Source organism: Gopherus flavomarginatus, chromosome 7 (genome assembly GCF_025201925.1).
Source record: "Gopherus flavomarginatus isolate rGopFla2 chromosome 7, rGopFla2.mat.asm, whole genome shotgun sequence".
Classification (NCBI taxonomy): Eukaryota; Metazoa; Chordata; order Testudines; family Testudinidae; genus Gopherus; species Gopherus flavomarginatus.
In genome coordinates this window covers 113971498-113987653 of record NC_066623.1, presented here as the reverse complement: position 1 = coordinate 113987653, position 16156 = coordinate 113971498, and the positions used below count along the sequence as shown (strand labels likewise).

General features: G+C 59.4%; 4 non-coding genes across 4 annotated transcripts; all 4 read left to right on the top strand.

The window, feature by feature from the left end:
• Positions 1-1436: 1436 nt before the first annotated feature.
• LOC127056071 (U1 spliceosomal RNA) lies at positions 1437-1600 on the top strand. Its single transcript, XR_007775714.1, has one exon. It is a non-coding gene; the product is annotated as a U1 spliceosomal RNA (small nuclear RNA).
• Positions 1601-5416: 3816 nt separating this feature from the next.
• LOC127056070 (U1 spliceosomal RNA) lies at positions 5417-5580 on the top strand. Its single transcript, XR_007775713.1, has one exon. It is a non-coding gene; the product is annotated as a U1 spliceosomal RNA (small nuclear RNA).
• Positions 5581-9396: 3816 nt separating this feature from the next.
• On the top strand, positions 9397-9560 carry LOC127056073 (U1 spliceosomal RNA). Its single transcript, XR_007775716.1, has one exon. It is a non-coding gene; the product is annotated as a U1 spliceosomal RNA (small nuclear RNA).
• A 5300-nt stretch (positions 9561-14860) lies between these two features.
• LOC127056072 (U1 spliceosomal RNA) lies at positions 14861-15025 on the top strand. The gene has a single exon (XR_007775715.1). It is a non-coding gene; the product is annotated as a U1 spliceosomal RNA (small nuclear RNA).
• Positions 15026-16156: the final 1131 nt, after the last annotated feature.

Here is a 16156-nt window from a genome sequence, read left to right as displayed (position 1 = left end):
GTGGCAGCAGGTACCAGGTCCAAGCTGGTAACTAAGCTTGGAGGTTTTCAGGCTAACCCCCATATTTTGGACGCTAAGGTCCAAATCTGGGACTAAGGTTATGATAACCCCACCCCTAGGAGCCTGGTTGCTGCCCCTGGTGCAGGACCTCTGAGCCCGGGGCGGGGGGACTTCGCAGCTTTAGGGAGCGAGTTATTCCAGCTGCAGAGTGAGAGCTGGGGCCCTGTGTGCACCCCCCAGCTCTGCCCGTGCCCCTACACTCCCCGCCCCAGCCTACAGCACCCTCTGTTGTTCTGCTGCCTGACTTTGGCTGGCTTTACCAGTGCCCCTACCCCAACCCGCAGCCCCGTGCTATCCCAGCCCTGGGCTTCCTCCGCTCTGATAGTGCCCCTCAATCCTGACCCGCAGCCCCTGCTATCCCAGCCCTGGGTTCCCTCCGCTCTGATAGTGCCCCTCAATCCTGACCCGCAGCCCCCTGCTAGCCCGGCCCTGGGCTCCTCTCAGCTCTGACAGTGCCCATCAATACCGACCCGCAGCCCCTGCTAGCCCAGCCCTGGGCTCCCCTCAGCTCTGACAGTGCCCCTCATTCCCGACTCGCAGCCCCTGCTAACCCTGCCCTGGGCTCCCCTCAGCTCTGACAGTGCCCCTCAATCCCGACCCGCAGCCTCCTGCTAGCCCAGCCCTAACTTCTAACCTGCAGCCCCGCCTGTTCTCATCGGAGCCCTATTTTTCTGATGTGCCTGCGTGGGGCTCAGTCTCTCTCTCAGGGTGCCGGGAGCTGGGGGAGCAGAGTTGGAGAGTGACCCTCTCCCTAGTACGGGGGCTCTGATGCAGCCTGTCCTCATGCGGGGGTGGGGGAGGAGTGAGTGATGGGTGCTGCCCCTGGGGGGATACAAACCTGTGCCCCCCGCCCCCAGCAGCTGTAAGCCCTTGGGTGCCAGGCTCGCCCAGGCTGCAGGGCACGTTCCTGTAGGGCAGGGGGCGGGGACAGCACTGGGGTCCGGGTCACGCCCCCACGTCACCCCCAAATGCTGTTGGGGGCTGAGGAGCTGCCCCCCATATGACTGTCCCAGAGTAGGGCAGGGGTCCCCGCCGCCCTGGCTCGACGGGCAGAACCCGGACCGGCCACGGAAGAGAACTGGTCCCAGGCACGCAGGGGGCGGGACCTGTATGGAGGGGCGGAGCTGCGTGAGCACGTATGCAGATCTGTGTGCGAGCAGAGCATTGTGGGAGCGGAGGCGGACTGCCCTGCAGGGCCCGACTTTGGCCCCGGGAGCTCGGCGTGGAGAAGGGAGGCACCTCGCGGACGCGTCGGGGCAGCTGTCGGCAGTGGGGGCCGGTGTGGGCGAGGCCGGCGGTCGGGGCGCGGCGGTCCGCCCCGTGTGTTCAAAGTGTGGGGCGAGCGAGGGCGGGCGGCGGCGGGGCGGGCGGAACTCATACTTACCTGGCAGGGGAGATACCGTGATCACGAAGGTGGTTTTCCCAGGGTGAGGCTCATCCATTGCACTGCGGGTGTGCTGACCCCTGCGATTTCCCCAAATGCGGGAAACTCGACTGCATAATTTGTGGTAGTGGGGGACTGCGTTCGCGCTCTCTCCTGGCCAGCGGTGACAAAAACAGAGCAAGAAGGAGTGAAGGGCACTCTCTGTAAGGGGGTGTTTGCTCTGCTTTGGGATTCTTTTTCTTTTTGCGGAACTAAGTTTCTGGCCTTTGGGGGTTTCTTATGTCGGGAGTTTCTTCTTCCCGTTTCGCGCGGCTGCTCTTCGGCTACGTTTTTTTTCTCACTAGAAATGCGTTTTTCTTCTCGCTGTGGCCATTTCTGGGTCTGTTCAGCATCGTTTCTTCCCAGATCAAAGATCTTTTTAAAACCTGCTTCTGGGCTGCTCTGGGGAAAATAGTTTCTCTCTTGAGACCCACGAAGGCTGGCACCACCCTGTGGAGGAGCAGGTTTTTCCATGGCTTTAGGCCCACCCCCCCTCCCCATATACCATTTGCTGCACTGGATCTGCTCACTGTTGGGGGGCCCCCCCTTCCCCCAACACACCCAGCTGAGGGGCTGCCCCAACCCACTCAAGTGCTCAGCTCCACCAGGCAGGCGCGCTCAGTGATGGCACCTGCAGCCCCCATGGGGCTCCTGCCTCCCTTCCTGGCCCTGGTGGGACATTCATTCTCTCCTGCCTTGGGGCCGGGCTCAGTGTGCTGTGAACACCTCGCCCCAGCTCTCGGGGCCGAGCGACCCAAACTCATTGCACGGCCTGGCCCAGGCTGACACAGCCGGTGCCCTTAGCCAGCAGGAAATCACCCTGCATCTACCCCCTGCCACCATAGAGTGGTGGGAAAGCAGCCTTGGCATCTCCCGCACCCCCCACCACCAGTCCTCCCAGGTCTGCACAGGGGCGGGCCTGGCTCGGCAGCACGTGGCAGGTGCCAGACCGAGCTGCATGCCAGATGGCGGGTCCACGGGACTCATTTCTGTACCATACGGCTCGGCTTAGAATCATAGACCTTGATAAGGTTGGAAGGGACCTCAGGAGGTCATCTAGTCCGACCCCTGCTCAAAGCAGGGCCAATCCCCAACTAAATTATCCCAGCCAAGGCTTTGTCAAGCTTGACCTTAAAAACCTCTCAGGAAGGAGATTCCACCACCTCCCTAGGGAACCCATTCCAGTGCTTCACCACCCTCCTAGTGAAAAAGTCTTTGCCTAATATCCAACCTAAACCTCCGCCACTGCAACTTGAGACCATTGCTCCTTGTTCTGCCACCTGGTACCACTGAGAACTGTCTAGATCCATCCTCTTTGGAACCTCCATTCAGGTAACTGAAAGCAGCTATCAAATCCCCCCTCAATCTTCTCGTTTGCAGACTAAACAATCATGTGCTCTGGCCCTCTAATCGTTTTTCTGGCCCTCCGCTGGACTCTCTCCAATTTTTCCACATCCTTCTTGTAGTGTGAGGCCCAGAACTGGACACGGTACTCCAGATGGGGCCTCACCAATGTCGAATAAGTGCTTCAGAATTGATTCCTTGAGGACCTGCTCCATAATTTTTCAAGGGACTGAGATGAGGTTGACTGGACTGTAGTTCCCCAGACCCCTCGTCCTTCCCTTTTTTAAAGACGGGCCCTACATTAGCTTTTTTCCAGTCATTCGGGACCTCCCCTGATTACCAAGCCTTTTCAAAGATCATGAGTCGCTTGCCGGCACGTTCAGCACCAGCTGGCTCATTACTGGGCACATTTCAGCCTAGAACCAAGCGCAGCCCTTTGGGCCTGGCCTAGCTGGGTGGGCTGCGATTCCTCGCCCGCCTGGGGGGGTGGCAGAGCTGTTGCCCTAAACCCTTCCTGTGTGGGTCACATCAAGGGCACATCACACACCCTAAAACAGTCCCTATAACCCTGCCCCCACACCAGGCAATGCCGAGAGCTCTTGGGTCCACATGCAGGTGTGCACAGGGTAACTGGTTGTCACGGAGTGAGGGGGAGTCAAGGCCCTGCACCCCCGGCTTCCTACGATTCACCGTGACTCTCAGCCAGCCAGTGAATCAGAAGATTTATTTAGACAACAGGAACACAGTCCAAGGCAGGCCTTGCTGCTACAGACAACAGGACCCCCTCAGTTAGGTCCATCTGGGGGGCTAGGGAGACCAGAGCCCCATGTGGGCCCTCCTCCAGTCTCCCAGCCAGCTCCAAACTGAAAACTCCCTCCAGCCTCTCACTCAGCCTTCCTCCAGCTCCTCCCCCAGCCTTTGTCCAGGTTCTGGGGTCCAGGTGTCACCTGGCCTCCAACCCCCTTCCTGGGTTCTCATCTTACCTGCTCAGGTATCCTCCCTCAAGGAAAGTCTCCCATCCCCAATGCAGACAGTCCCAGCAAAACTCCCCTGCAACCGTCCCAAGCCAACAGTCCCCACTCAGCATTCCAAGAACACAGTAAGAACACACTGGTCAGCAGGGCCATGGCAGGATTGGGTCCTTGGTTTCCCCTGAACAGGCCCCCCGGAGCTGAGCGATCAGCCCTGCACCCCACCCCGCCGTAGGCCACGGGGCTCCCCAGCCCTGCCCCTACGGGACCTGGCTGCCCTCTGCCCCGGCCAGGTTAGGCCCAGAGCTGAGAAGCTGTGACTAGACCTGACACAAGCACGTGGCTCTGCACCCCACCCCTAGGAGCCTGGTTGCTGCCCCTGGTGGAGGACCTCTGAGCCCGGGGCGGGGGGACTCCGCAGCTTTAGGGAGCGAGTTATTCCAGCTGCAGAGTGAGAGCTGGGGCCCTGTGTGCTCCCCCCAGCTCTGCCCGTGCCCCTACACTCCCCGCCCCAGCCTACAGCACCCTCTGTTGTTCTGCTGCCTGACTTTGGCTGGCTTTACCAGTGCCCCTACCCCAACCCGCAGCCCCGTGCTATCCCAGCCCTGGGCTCCCTCCGCTCTGATAGTGCCCCTCAATCTGGACCCGCAGCCCCCTGCTAGCCTGGCCCTGGGCTCCTCTCAGCTCTGACAGTGCCCATCAATACCGACCCGCAGCCCCTGCTAGCCCAGCCCTGGGCTCCCCTCAGCTCTGACAGTGCCCCTCATTCCCGACTCGCAGCCCCCTTCTAGCCCGGCCCAGGGCTCCCCTCAGCTCTGACAGTGCCCCTCAATCCCGACCCGCAGCCTCCTGCTAGCCCAGCCCTAACTTCTAACCTGCAGCCACGCCTGTTCTCATCGGAGCCCTATTTTTCTGATGTGCCTGCATGGGGCTCAGTCTCTCTCTCAGGGTACCGGGAGCTGGGGGAGCAGAGTTGGAGAGTGACCCTCTCCCTAGTGCGGTGGCTCTGATGCAGCTTGTCCTCATGCGGGGGTGGGGGAGGAGTGAGTGATGGGTGCTGCCCCTGGGGGGGATTCAAACCTGTGCCCCCCGCCCCCAGCAGCTGTAAGCCCTTGGGTGCCAGGCTCGCCCAGGCTGCAGGGCACGTTCCTGTAGGGCAGGGGGCGGGGACAGCACTGGGGTCCGGGTCACGCCCCCACGTCACCCCCAAATGCTGTTGGGGGCTGAGGAGCTGCCCCCCATATGACTGTCCCAGAGTAGGGCAGGGGTCCCCGCCGCCCTGGCTCGACGGGCAGAACCCGGACCGGCCACGGAAGAGAACTGGTCCCAGGCACGCAGGGGGCGGGACCTGTATGGAGGGGCGGAGCTGCGTGAGCACGTATGCAGATCTGTGTGCGAGCAGAGCATTGTGGGAGCGGAGGCGGACTGCCCCGCAGGGCCCGACTTTGGCCCCGGGAGCTCGGCGTGGAGAAGGGAGGCACCTCGCGGACGCGTCGGGGCAGCTGTCGGCAGTGGGGGCCGGTGTGGGCGAGGCCGGCGGTCGGGGCGCGGCGGTCCGCCCCGTGTGTTCAAAGTGTGGGGCGAGCGAGGGCGGGCGGCGGCGGGGCGGGCGGAGCTCATACTTACCTGGCAGGGGAGATACCATGATCACGAAGGTGGTTTTCCCAGGGTGAGGCTCATCCATTGCACTGCGGGTGTGCTGACCCCTGCGATTTCCCCAAATGCGGGAAACTCGACTGCATAATTTGTGGTAGTGGGGGACTGCGTTCGCGCTCTCTCCTGGCCAGCGGTGACAAAAACAGAGCAAGAAGGAGTGAAGGGCACTCTCTGTAAGGGGGTGTTTGCTCTGCTTTGGGATTCTTTTTCTTTTTGCGGAACTAAGTTTCTGGTCTTTGGGGGTTTCTTATGTCGGGAGTTTCTTCTTCCCGTTTCGCGCGGCTGCTCTTCGGCTACGTTTTTTTTCTCACTAGAAATGCGTTTTTCTTCTCGCTGTGGCCATTTCTGGGTCTGTTCAGCATCGTTTCTTCCCAGATCAAAGATCTTTTTAAAACCTGCTTCTGGGCTGCTCTGGGGAAAATAGTTTCTCTCTTGAGACCCACGAAGGCTGGCACCACCCTGTGGAGGAGCAGGTTTTTCCATGGCTTTAGGCCCACCCCCCCTCCCCATATACCATTTGCTGCACTGGATCTGCTCACTGTTGGGGGGCCCCCCCTTCCCCCAACACACCCAGCTGAGGGGCTGCCCCAACCCACTCAAGTGCTCAGCTCCACCAGGCAGGCGCGCTCAGTGATGGCACCTGCAGCCCCCATGGGGCTCCTGCCTCCCTTCCTGGCCCTGGTGGGACATTCATTCTCTCCTGCCTTGGGGCCGGGCTCAGTGTGCTGTGAACACCTCGCCCCAGCTCTCGGGGCCGAGCGACCCAAACTCATTGCACGGCCTGGCCCAGGCTGACACAGCCGGTGCCCTTAGCCAGCAGGAAATCACCCTGCATCTACCCCCTGCCACCATAGAGTGGTGGGAAAGCAGCCTTGGCATCTCCCGCACCCCCCACCACCAGTCCTCCCAGGTCTGCACAGGGGCGGGCCTGGCTCGGCAGCACGTGGCAGGTGCCAGACCGAGCTGCATGCCAGATGGCGGGTCCACGGGACTCATTTCTGTACCATACGGCTCGGCTTAGAATCATAGACCTTGATAAGGTTGGAAGGGACCTCAGGAGGTCATCTAGTCCGACCCCTGCTCAAAGCAGGGCCAATCCCCAACTAAATTATCCCAGCCAAGGCTTTGTCAAGCTTGACCTTAAAAACCTCTCAGGAAGGAGATTCCACCACCTCCCTAGGGAACCCATTCCAGTGCTTCACCACCCTCCTAGTGAAAAAGTCTTTGCCTAATATCCAACCTAAACCTCCGCCACTGCAACTTGAGACCATTGCTCCTTGTTCTGCCACCTGGTACCACTGAGAACTGTCTAGATCCATCCTCTTTGGAACCTCCATTCAGGTAACTGAAAGCAGCTATCAAATCCCCCCTCAATCTTCTCGTTTGCAGACTAAACAATCATGTGCTCTGGCCCTCTAATCGTTTTTCTGGCCCTCCGCTGGACTCTCTCCAATTTTTCCACATCCTTCTTGTAGTGTGAGGCCCAGAACTGGACACGGTACTCCAGATGGGGCCTCACCAATGTCGAATAAGTGCTTCAGAATTGATTCCTTGAGGACCTGCTCCATAATTTTTCAAGGGACTGAGATGAGGTTGACTGGACTGTAGTTCCCCAGACCCCTCGTCCTTCCCTTTTTTAAAGACGGGCCCTACATTAGCTTTTTTCCAGTCATTCGGGACCTCCCCTGATTACCAAGCCTTTTCAAAGATCATGAGTCGCTTGCCGGCACGTTCAGCACCAGCTGGCTCATTACTGGGCACATTTCAGCCTAGAACCAAGCGCAGCCCTTTGGGCCTGGCCTAGCTGGGTGGGCTGCGATTCCTCGCCCGCCTGGGGGGGTGGCAGAGCTGTTGCCCTAAACCCTTCCTGTGTGGGTCACATCAAGGGCACATCACACACCCTAAAACAGTCCCTATAACCCTGCCCCCACACCAGGCAATGCCGAGAGCTCTTGGGTCCACATGCAGGTGTGCACAGGGTAACTGGTTGTCACGGAGTGAGGGGGAGTCAAGGCCCTGCACCCCCGGCTTCCTACGATTCACCGTGACTCTCAGCCAGCCAGTGAATCAGAAGATTTATTTAGACAACAGGAACACAGTCCAAGGCAGGCCTTGCTGCTACAGACAACAGGACCCCCTCAGTTAGGTCCATCTGGGGGGCTAGGGAGACCAGAGCCCCATGTGGGCCCTCCTCCAGTCTCCCAGCCAGCTCCAAACTGAAAACTCCCTCCAGCCTCTCACTCAGCCTTCCTCCAGCTCCTCCCCCAGCCTTTGTCCAGGTTCTGGGGTCCAGGTGTCACCTGGCCTCCAACCCCCTTCCTGGGTTCTCATCTTACCTGCTCAGGTATCCTCCCTCAAGGAAAGTCTCCCATCCCCAATGCAGACAGTCCCAGCAAAACTCCCCTGCAACCGTCCCAAGCCAACAGTCCCCACTCAGCATTCCAAGAACACAGTAAGAACACACTGGTCAGCAGGGCCATGGCAGGATTGGGTCCTTGGTTTCCCCTGAACAGGCCCCCCGGAGCTGAGCGATCAGCCCTGCACCCCACCCCGCCGTAGGCCACGGGGCTCCCCAGCCCTGCCCCTACGGGACCTGGCTGCCCTCTGCCCCGGCCAGGTTAGGCCCAGAGCTGAGAAGCTGTGACTAGACCTGACACAAGCACGTGGCTCTGCACCCCACCCCTAGGAGCCTGGTTGCTGCCCCTGGTGGAGGACCTCTGAGCCCGGGGCGGGGGGACTCCGCAGCTTTAGGGAGCGAGTTATTCCAGCTGCAGAGTGAGAGCTGGGGCCCTGTGTGCTCCCCCCAGCTCTGCCCGTGCCCCTACACTCCCCGCCCCAGCCTACAGCACCCTCTGTTGTTCTGCTGCCTGACTTTGGCTGGCTTTACCAGTGCCCCTACCCCAACCCGCAGCCCCGTGCTATCCCAGCCCTGGGCTCCCTCCGCTCTGATAGTGCCCCTCAATCTGGACCCGCAGCCCCCTGCTAGCCTGGCCCTGGGCTCCTCTCAGCTCTGACAGTGCCCATCAATACCGACCCGCAGCCCCTGCTAGCCCAGCCCTGGGCTCCCCTCAGCTCTGACAGTGCCCCTCATTCCCGACTCGCAGCCCCCTTCTAGCCCGGCCCAGGGCTCCCCTCAGCTCTGACAGTGCCCCTCAATCCCGACCCGCAGCCTCCTGCTAGCCCAGCCCTAACTTCTAACCTGCAGCCACGCCTGTTCTCATCGGAGCCCTATTTTTCTGATGTGCCTGCATGGGGCTCAGTCTCTCTCTCAGGGTACCGGGAGCTGGGGGAGCAGAGTTGGAGAGTGACCCTCTCCCTAGTACGGTGGCTCTGATGCAGCTTGTCCTCATGCGGGGGTGGGGGAGGAGTGAGTGATGGGTGCTGCCCCTGGGGGGGATTCAAACCTGTGCCCCCCGCCCCCAGCAGCTGTAAGCCCTTGGGTGCCAGGCTCGCCCAGGCTGCAGGGCACGTTCCTGTAGGGCAGGGGGCGGGGACAGCACTGGGGTCCGGGTCACGCCCCCACGTCACCCCCAAATGCTGTTGGGGGCTTAGGAGCTGCCCCCCATATGACTGTGCCAGAGTAGGGCAGGGGTCCCCGCCGCCCTGGCTCGACGGGCAGAACCCGGACCGGCCACGGAAGAGAACTGGTCCCAGGCACGCAGGGGGCGGGACCTGTATGGAGGGGCGGAGCTGCGTGAGCACGTATGCAGATCTGTGTGCGAGCAGAGCATTGTGGGAGCGGAGGCGGACTGCCCCGCAGGGCCCGACTTTGGCCCCGGGAGCTCGGCGTGGAGAAGGGAGGCGCCTCGCGGACGCGTCGGGGCGGCTGTCGGCAGTGGGGGCCGGTGTGGGCGAGGCCGGCGGTCGGGGCGCGGCGGTCCGCCCCGTGTGTTCAAAGTGTGGGGCGAGCGAGGGCGGGCGGCGGCGGGGCGGGCGGAGCTCATACTTACCTGGCAGGGGAGATACCATGATCACGAAGGTGGTTTTCCCAGGGTGAGGCTCATCCATTGCACTGCTGGTGTGCTGACCCCTGCGATTTCCCCAAATGCGGGAAACTCGACTGCATAATTTGTGGTAGTGGGGGACTGCGTTCGCGCTCTCCCCTGGCGAGCGGTGGCAAAAACAGATCAATAATGAGTGAGGAAAACTTTTTATAGTGGGTTGTTTGCTGTGCTCTGTATATTCTGGTTTTTTTACCGAATGAAAGTTTGTGGCTTACTTGTTTTTTCTGTGTTGATAGCTTCTATTTCCGGCAATTGCTACTTTTTTTCTTCACTGCAGATGCTTTTTTTTTTTCGCTGTGGTATTTACTGCCTGCGGGTCTGTTAAGCCTTGTTTCTTCCCAGAGCGAAGGTCTGTGCTTTGGGAAGAAGCGATGCTTAACAATGTAGGCAGTAAATATCGCAGCGAAAAAAATAGGCATCTCTAGTGAGAAGAAAACGTAGGAATCGCTGCAAATAGAAGCTGCTCTCGGGACCAACTATCTTACTGGGACAGACACGAGGCTGGCACCACCCTGTGGGGGAGCAGGTATTTCCATAGCTTTAGGCCCACCCCCTCCCCATATACCATTTGCTGCACTGGATCTGCTCACTGTTGGGGGGGTCCCCCCTTCCCCCCAGCACACCCAGCTGCGGGGCTGCCCCAACCCACTCAAGTGCTCAGCTCCACCAGGCAGGCGGGCTCAGTGATGGCACCTGCAGCCCTCGTGGGGCTCCTGTCTCCCTTCCCAGACCTGATGGGACATTCATTCTCTCCTGCCTTGGGGCCGGGCTGGTTGTGCCATGAACACCTTGCCCCAGCTCTCGGGGCTGAGCGACCCAAATTAATTGCATGGCCTGGCCCAGGCTGAGACAGCCGGTGCCCTTAGCCAGCAGGAAATGACCCTGCATGTGCCCCCTGCCATCCAAGAGTCGTGGAAAAGGAGCCCTAGCATCTCCCCCACCCCCCACCCCCAGTCCTCCCAGGTCTGCACAGGGGCGGGCCTGGCTCGGCAGCACGTGGCAGGTGCCAGACCGAGCTGCGTGCCAGACGGCGGGTCCACGGGACTCCTTTCTGTACCATACAGCTTGGCTTAGAATCATAGACTATCAGGGTTGGAAGGGACCTCAGGAGGTCATCTAGTCCAACCCCCTGCTCAAAGCAGGACCAATTCCCAACTAAATCATCCCAGCCAGGGCTTTGTCAAGCCTGATCTTAACAGCCTCTAAGGAAGGAGATTCTACTACTTCCTTGGGAACCCATTCCAGTGCTTCACCACCTGTCATAGTATATTTTCCCAATCTGAACCTTAGAGTCCAAAAAATTGGGGTACCAGCATGAATTCCTCTCAGCTTAATTACCAGCTTAGATCTGATACACTGTCACTACCCAAAAATATAGTGTTTTGGGGCACTCTGGTCCCCCAAAAAACCTTCCCTGGGGACCCCAAGACCCAAATTCCTTGAGTCTTACAACACAGGGGAATAAACCATTTCCCTCCCCTTCTCCTTTCTTCCTCCCAGAACTTTCCTGCCCTGGATACACTAGAAGATCACCGTGATTCAAACTCCTTGAATCACAACACAGAGAAATCAGAGTGGTTCCCCCCCTTCTCTCCCCCTCCCTTCTCCTTCCCTGGGTAATCCTGGAGAGAGAATCAGATTCAAGCTCCGTGAATCTAAAACAAAGGGATTCCACCCTTCTCCCCTCCCTGTTAAGTACACACTCAATTCCCTTGAGCCTCAACAAGGGGAAGAAATCAGACAGGTCTTAAAAACAAAACTTTTAATAAAAAGAAAGAAAAAAAGTAAAAGTTATCTCTGTGATTTAGATGGTAAAAGTTACAGGGTCATTCAGCTTATAGACACTAGAAAGAAGCCTCCCCTCAGCAAAAATACAATTTAAAATACTTCCAGCAAACTACACATTTGCAAATACAGAAAACAATCAAAAGACTATACCCGCCTTTCTTACTAAATACCCACTATTCTGAATATATAAGAGACTGTAGCAGGAAGGTTGGCAAGAAACCTGGTTGCACCTCTAGTCCCTTCCAGGACCCAGAGAGAACAAACCCAAACCCAAAAAACACAAACAAAGGCTTCCCTCCACCCAGATTTGAAAGTATCTTGTTTCCTGATTGGTCCTCTGGTCAGGTGTTTGGTTCCCTGTTTGTTAACCCTTTACAAATAAAAGAGACATTAACCCTTAGCTATCTGTTTATGACACAAGGAAGGAGATTCCACCACCTCCCTAGGGAACCCATTCCAGTGCTTCACCACCCTCCTAGTGAAAAAACTTTTCCTAATATCCAATCTAAACCTCCCCCCTGCAACTTGAGACCATTGCTCCTTGTTCTGTCATCTGGTACCACTGAGAACTGTCTAGATCCATCCTCTTTGGAACCTCCTTTCAGGTAGCTGAAAGCAGCTATCAAATCCCCCCTCAATCTTCTCATCTGCAGACTAAACAATCATGTGCTCCAGACTCCTAATCATTTTTCTGGCCCTCTGCTGGACTCTTTCCAATTTTTCCACATCCTTCTTGTAGTGTGGGGCCCAAAACTGGACACGGTACTCCAGACAGGGCCTCACTGATGTCGAATAAGTGCTTCAGAATTAATTCCTTGAGAACCTACTCCATGATTTTTCCAGGGACTGAGGTGAGGTTGACTGGCCTGTAGTTCCCCAGATCCTCCTCCTTTCCTTTTTTGAAGACCGGCACTACATTAGCCTTTTTCCAGTCATCCGGGACCTCCTCCGATCACCAAGCCTTTTCAAAGATCATGAGTCGCTTGCCGGGACGTTCAGCACCAGCTGGCTCATTACTGGGCACACTTCAACCTAGAGCCAAGTGCAGCCCTTTGGGCCTGGCCCAGCTGGGTGGGCTGCAATTCCTCGCCCAACTGGGGGGGTGGGAAGGCTGGTGCCCTAAACCCTTCCTGTGTGGGTCACATCAAGGGTGGATCACATGCCTTAAAACAGTCCCTGTAACCCTGCTCCCACACCCCCCACACCAGGCAGTGCCGAGAGCTCCTGGGCCCAGATGCAGGTGTGCACAGGGTAACTGGTTGTCACGGAGTGAGGGGGAGTCAAGGCCCTGCACCCCCCGCTTCCTACAATTCACCGTGACTCTGAGCCAGCCAGTGAATCAGAAGGTTTATTCAGACGCCAGGAACACAGTCCAAGACAGGCCTTGCTGCTACAGACAACAGGACCCCCTCAGTCAGGTCCATCAGGGAGGCCAGAGCCCCATGTGGGCTCCCCTCCAGTCTCCCAGCCAGCTCCAAACTGAAAACTCCCTGCAGCCTCTCACTCAGCCTCCCCCCAGCTCCTCCCCCTCCCTTTGTCCAGGTTCCCGGGCCCAGGTGTCACCTGGCCTCCAACCCCCTTCCTGGGTTCTCATCTTATCTGCTCAAGGAAAGTCTCCCATCCCCAATGCAGACAGTCCCAGCAAAACTCCCCTGTAACCGTCCCAAGCCAACAGTCCCCACTCAGCATTCAAAGAACACAGTAAGAACACGCTGGTCAGCAGGGCCAGGGCAGTATTGGGCCCTTGGTTTTCCCCTGAACAGGCCCCCCGGAGCTGAGCGATCAGCCCTGCACCCCACCCCGCCGTAGGCCACGGGGCTCCCCGGCCCTGCCCCTGCGGGACCTGGCTTCCCCCTGCCCCGGCCAGGTTAGGCCCAGAGCTGAGAAGCTGTGACTAGACCTGACACAAGCACATAGCTCTGTCTGTGCCCCACCCCCAGGAGCCTGGTTGCTGCCCCTGGTGCAGGCTTCTGGAGCCCGGGGCGGGGGGACTCTGCGGCTTTAGGGAGCGAGTTATTCCAGCTGCAGAGTGAGAGCTGGGGCCCTGTGTGCACCCCCCAGCTCTGTCCGTGCCCCTACACTCCCCGCCCCAGCCTACAGCACCCTCTGTTGTTCTGCTGCCTGACTTTGGCTGGCATTACCAATGCCCCCCACCCTGACCCACAGCCCTGGACTCCCCTCAGCTCTGATAGTGCCCCTCAATACTGACCTGCAGCCCCCTGCTAGCCCAGCTCTGGGCTCCCCTCAGTTCTGACAGTGCCCCTCAATCTTGATCTGCAGGCCCCTGCTAGCCTGGCCCTAACTTCTTACCTGAAGCCCCTACTGTTCTCATCGGAGCCCTGTTTTTCTGACATGCCTGCGTGGGTCCCCCCACTCCCGCTCGCATCTCCAAACCTGGGTGCTGCCCATTCTCAGCCCCCCACCTCACCCCACCCTGCTGAGCCCTTTACTCCCAGTGACTATGGAGTCCAAAGGCCACAAGGAGTGGGGTGCAGGGCCCCTGTTCATGCCTATTGCCCAGCCTGGCTGGGGTGGGGGGCAGAGGTTATTCCAGCAGCTGTCTCCTTATCTCACTGGCCTGGGTGTGTGTGTGAAACGGGTGCCAGTCCCTTTATGGCACCATAGAAACCAGGCTGGGGCTGGGCCTGGGTCTAACCTGAGGCGGAGCTGGGCAGGGTGGGGAAAACCTGCTGTCTCCAGCACCTGCCCCCAAATCCCCTGCCCAGGTTCTGGCTCCCAGTGGGAAAATGCCTGGGGAAAATGGGAGCTCCCCCCACCCCACCCCACCAGCCAGGATTCCTTGGGCCCAGGGAGGAGCCAGCCGCTGCTCTGCCGGGGATTAGCCACCCCTGGCACCACGCAGGGGCCAGTTGCTGCTCGGAACCCCTGCCCTCGCTTGTGCCCCCTGGAGCCAGCTCAGGCCTGGGGCGGGGGCGGGCAGGGACTGTCCACACACACAGGCTGGGGGTGCTGGGAGCTAAGGGAGCTGAGTTGGAGAGTGACCCTCTCCCTACTGCGGGGGCTCTGACGCAGCCTGTCCTCATGCGGGGGTGGGGGGGGAGTGAGTGATGGGTGCTGCCCCTGGGGGGATTCAAACCTGTGCCCCCCGCCCCCAGCAGCTGTAAGCCCTTGGGTGCCAGGCTCGCCCAGGCTGCAGGGCACGTTCCTGTAGGGCAGGGGGCGGGGACAGCACTGGGGTCCGGGTCACGCCCCCACGGGACCCCCAAATGCTGTTGGGGGCTGAGGACCTGCCCCCCACCAATGACTGTGCCAGAGTGGGGCAGGGGTCCCCGCCGCCCTGGCTCGAGGGACAGCATCCGGACCGGGCACGCAGGGGGGGGGGCCCGCGTGGAGGGGCGGAGCTGCGTGAGCACGTATGCAGATCTGTGTGCGAGCAGAGCATTGTGGGAGCGGAGGCGGACTGCCCAGCAGGGCCCGACTTTGGCCCCGGGAGCTCGGCGTGGAGAAGGGAGGCACCTCGCGGACGCGTCGGGGCAGCTGTCGGCAGTGGGGGCCGGTGTGGGCGAGGCCGGCGGTCGGGGCGCGGCGGTCCGCCCCGTGTGTTCAAAGTGTGGGGCGAGCGAGGGCGGGCGGCGGCGGGGCGGGCGGAGCTCATACTTACCTGGCAGGGGAGATACCATGATCACGAAGGTGGTTTTTCCCAGGGTGAGGCTCATCCATTGCACTGCGGGTGTGCTGACCCCTGCGATTTCCCCAAATGCGGGAAACTCGACTGCATAATTTGTGGTAGTGGGGGACTGCGTTCGCGCTCTCCCCTGGCGAGCGGTGCCAAAAACAGACAAACCTGGGCTGGAGAAAACTATTGCTATTTTTCGGTGTTTCTATATAAAGCTTTTGGGTCTTGTCCGTGTCATCATCTTCTTTCTACCGGTTACGTTGGCGGCAGTTGTTTTTCCGGTATTTTTCCCAGTCATTGCTCGAGCTCCGTTTTTCTCTCGTTGCGTTGTAGCCTTTGTTGCATATGGCTCTTTAAGTCTCGCCTTTCTGTCTTAAGCTTTTCTTTTACAGAGCAAAGATCTGTTTAAACCTGCTTCTCGGCTGCTCTCGGGAGAACACTTTCCCTCTCGGGACCAACCATCTTACTAGGACAGACACGAGGCTGGCACCACCCTTTGGGGGAGGAGGTTTTTCCATAGCTTCAGGCCCACTCCGTCCCCTTATGCCATTTGCTGCACTAAATCCGCTCACTGCTGGGGGCCCTTCCCCTCAACACACCCAAGTGCTCAGCTGCACCAGGCAGACGGGCTCACTGATGGCACCTGCAGCCCCCATGGGGCTCCTGCCTCCCTTCCTGGCCCTGGTGGGACATTCATTCTCTCCTGCCTTGGGGCCGGGCAGGGTGTGCCGTGAACACCTCGCCCCAGCTCTCGGGGCCGAGCGCCCCAAACTCATTGCACGGCCTGGCCCAGGCTGAGACAGCCGGTGCCCTTGGCCAGCAGGAAATGACCCTGCGTGTGCCCCCTGCCACCAGAGAGTGGTGGGGAAGGAGACCTGGCATCCTGCCCTCGCTCCAGTCCTCCCAGGTCTGCACAGGGGCGGGCCCAGCTCGGCAGCACGTGGCAGGTGCCAGACCGAGCTGCGTGCCAGATGGCGGGTCCACGGGACTCCTTTCTGTACCATACAGCTTGGCTTAGAATCATAGACTATCAGGGTTGGAAGGGCCCTCAGTAGGTCATCTAGTCCAAACCCCTGCTCAAAGCAGGACCAATTCCCAACTAAAGCATCCCAGCCAGGGCTTTGTCAAGCCTGACCTCAAAAACCTTTCAGGAAGGAGATTCCACCACCTCCCTAGGGAACCCATTCCAGTGCTTCACCACCCTCCTAGTGAAAAAGGTTTTGCCTAATATCCATTCTAAACCTCCTGTGACAATGCGGTTCTGGCGGGACCC